The sequence below is a fragment of the Chiloscyllium punctatum genome, chromosome 4, assembly GCF_047496795.1.
Source record: "Chiloscyllium punctatum isolate Juve2018m chromosome 4, sChiPun1.3, whole genome shotgun sequence".
NCBI lineage: Eukaryota > Metazoa > Chordata > Chondrichthyes > Orectolobiformes > Hemiscylliidae > Chiloscyllium > Chiloscyllium punctatum.
In genome coordinates, this window is record NC_092742.1 from 92,132,139 (window position 1) to 92,136,308 (window position 4,170).

Here is a 4,170-nt window from a genome sequence, read left to right on the forward strand (position 1 = left end):
GTGTAACATGCCTCATTTATACACAGTATTGGGAATTGAACGTTCTTTTGACTGAAGGTGCAGGGAAGGAGTTTCCAAGATGTTCCGGCTGTTGTGTTTGCATATACCACATGGTCTTCATTTTGTATTTATTCATTTGTGGGATATGGGAGTTGCTGGCTGGGCCAGCATTTATTGCCCATTCCAAGTTGCCCCTTGAGAAAGTGGTGGTGAGCTGCCATCTTGAACCACTGCGGTCCACCTGCTATGGGTTGACTCCCATTTTGCCCTCGTGGAGGGAATTCCAGGATGTTGACCCAGTGACCGTGAAGGAATGGTGATGTGTTTCCAAGTCAAGATGGTCAGTGGCTTGGAGGGGAACTTGAAGGTGATGTTCCCATATATTTGCTGCCCTTGTCTTAGATGGAAGTGTCCGTGGATTTGGAAGATGCTGTCTGAGGATCTTTGGTGAATTTCTGCTGTGCATCTTGTAGATGGTACACACTGCTGCTACTGAGCATTGGTGGTGGAGGGAGTGGATAGATGTGGATGTAGTGCCAATCAATTGGGCTGCTTTGTCCTGGATGGCTTCAAGCTTCTTGAGTGTTGGAGTTGCACCCATTCAGGCAAGTGAGGAGTATTCCATCACACTCCTGACTAGGAGTCCGGTCTCTAGCATTCTGTGAGCTGCCTGGGGTACTATCTGATAGTTGGGTTTTAATTAGGGTGACTATATGTGGTGTCCTTTGTCAGTGTGCGCGATCCTGTCCCTCTGCCAGTTTTTACCTTGGCAACTATGCTTGTGCCTTTCAAACTCAAATCTCTTCTATGTACAACACAACAATCACAGACCCCCCCCCTCCCTATCACTGACTCTGTACAGTACACCATATGATAAATTAACCGAAGACTTGTGCTTGCTTCCCAGTTCCCCTCGAGTCAGGATGTGTATGTAAACACTAGTTAATGGTTGTGTGGATGAATGTTTACCGTTGAGTGTTGTCAAGATGGAAAGTTCACATTTTACAACTTGCCAAGTTAGACTCTAGGTCCCAGTTTTCTATGATGTAAGGGAGAAATTTGTTTCATTTTGAAATGAATTATCCTTGCGCTCTCCTCCCCATAGCCCGAGCCACTCCAACATTATGTGGAAGTGTTTCCAACAATCTTGGATGCACATGCAGTGTATAGGAAACATAGTGATCAAGCTAAGGCCCTCATTTCTGGACAGTCTTAGACCAGGAGAGTCAAATGATGTCGTGCTGCTGATACTTATTTTTCAGTTTGCAAACTTTGAGAATAAGAAGCATCGCATTGGAGCTAATGTGACCTCAGTACACATTTCTTTTCGTGTCCACTTAAATGGAAAGAGACATGACCTAGAAACTGAGAGCGTGACCAAAGTTTGAACTGTGGGGGGATTCGGAAGAGCAGACCAAGTATAATGTTGGACCTCGTCCTTATTGGTCCTTTATGGCAATCGCTGCACAGGATGCCGAGGGAATCAGATTGGGGGCAGCAATTAAACCTCAGGCAGTTAGAATGGAAGTGGGGAGGGGTACAAGGGCATCTGCCAGAGTTTGGGACAATGATGCAACTCTGGCAGTGGGCCATTATTACCATTAGGTTTGGGTGGGAGGTGCAGTTGGCAATGGAGGGATTACAGTCAGAAATGGGATTGGGAGGACAGAGTTGAGGTTGGGGTGGTGGGTCCTGTAATTGGTTTGGGGCTTGCCGTCAGGGTGTAGGGTAGAGACTATACATGGGATGGTCAGGGATGTTTGAGGTGATGCATTGGAGGGTACTATGGATAGGATATTGAGGCAGTGGTGATTGGGTTGGATGTACAGCAGGTCAGGATGGTGTTCACAATCTGTGGAGATGGGGTAGAGATTGGGATGGGGGCTGTACAGATGGAAATGGAGGGATGACAGGCTACTATCATGGGAAATCGGGGGTTTACAGTTTACGGTGACTGAGCTGTAGGGCTTCAGCCAGAGATGGAGCTGGAATAAGGGTGTTACCATAAGCAATTAGATGTTGCAGTACATTACGATTGTGGTGAAGGAGTTACAATCGGTGGGGTGGAGTGTTGGGAGATGTGGTTACAGTTAGTGTACATATGGATGGGGGCTTCAGGTTGAGGCAATTTTATAATTACTGGAATATTACAGTCAATGGGAATGGAGGGGTTACTATTATTGGACATCAGGGTGGGTGGGGTTTAGTGAGAGGTCACAGTACTAGTCTTTTTGAAAGATCCCACTTCTATATTGGTGGGTGGTTCTAATCAATGGAGGTTGGGGTGGAGGTAACCGTCAGCAATCCTGGTGGGTTTACAGGTTAGGGATCGAGTTGGGGATGTTACAGTCAGTGATCAGGTACAGGATGTGGTGTTACAGTTGGATATCCGGGTGAAGGTGTTCCTATTGGCGAAGGAATACAGGACGGGATGTGAGGATGGTGAATTAGTCAGGGAGATTGGTCAGTGACATTGTTTCAGACTGAGCACTGGCTGATAGACCACTGACCTTCACAGATCACAGCCTGACTCGACATTAATCAATGTGACCCACTAGCAATGACAAACATTTTTTTCCCATTTGGTTAACAGATTGAGTTTTTTCTGGAATTACACTCTTGCAGCATTCTATTTATTTATACAATACATAAAAAGTAATGAGGTTTATATGTTATATTTAATTAATAAACACATTTACTGATTGAGAACTGGTAATACGGTGTCCAATTCTGGTTAACAATCACACCACACCAGGGTATCATTCAACAGGTTTATTTGGAAGCACTAGCTTTCTGAATGCTGCTCATACATCAGGTGATTGTGGAGTATAAGATTGTAAGACACAGAATTTATAGCAAAAGTTTAAGGTATGGTTTAACTGAAATTATATATTAAAAAAGACCTGGATTGTTTAAGTGTCTCATCTTTTAGAATGACCATGTTGGGTTCAGTTATTTCAAATGTAAATCACAAAACTTTTTTTTAAAAAAGTTACATTCTCAAGTGAACTTTAACAATTGGGTGTCATGTCGGCCCATTTAATTCAATTCTGACCTCCCTCTTGTAGGAAAAATGCAGTGAAATTTGAAAGGGTCCAGAAAAGATTTACAAGGATGTTGCCAGGTTGGAGGGTTTGAGGTATAGGGCGAGGCAAAATAGGCTGGGCCAGTTTTCCTTGGAATGTTGGAGGCTCAGGGGTCACCTTAGAGGTTTATGAAATCATGAGGGGCATGGATAGTCATGGTGTTGTCCCCAGGGTGGGGTAGTCCAAAACTAGAGGGTAGAGGTTTAAGGTGAGGAGTGGAAAGATATAAAAGAGATTTAAGGGGTAACCTCTTCATGCAGAGGGTGGTGCATGTATGGAATGAGCTGCCAGAGGATGTGGTGGAGGCTGGTACAATTGCAACATTTAAAAGTCACCTGGATGGATATATGAATAGGAAGGGTTCAGGGGGATATGGGCCAAGTGCTGGCAAATGGGACTAGACTAATTTAGGATATTCTGGATCTGTGGTGCTGGAAGAACACAGCAGTTCAGGCAGCATCCAAGGAGCTTCGAAATCCACGTTTCGAGCAAAAGCCTTTCATCAGGAACGAATAACCTTTATTCCTGATGAAGGGCTTTTGCCCGAAACGTTGATTTCAAAGCTCCTTGGATGCTGCCTGAACTGCTGTTCTCTTCCAGCACCACTAATCCAGAATCTGGTTTCCAGTCATTGTTTTTACCTCATTAATTTAGGATATTAGTCTGTTTCTGTGTTGTACAATTCTGACTATGTTAGTTGAGATTGTTACTTGTACCATGAATGGGTGAGAGGACAGCAGGGGTGTCAATTGAGGTTGGGGGTGGGGACGGTGAAAGAAAGCCTTGCTAGATGTTTTGAAAGGTCCTATCTCTGTGTTGGAAAAAGGCAGGATGCTGTATAGCTGGAGACTGCATTTGATCATGTTTGGGTGTGATCTTTTACCCTGAAGAGAATTCAACAATGTGTAGCTGCACTTTAGCAATGAAATGCTGCAGTTTGACTATTTTTTTCAAGATGATAGCTTGTTAAAAAAGTAATGCCTCACAATAGCATTATAACTATGATGACAAGGAAGCCACTATTGTAATGTAAAGCAGTTATTGACTGTGACGGAGATACAGTTCAAGAGGTGGAGACAATAGT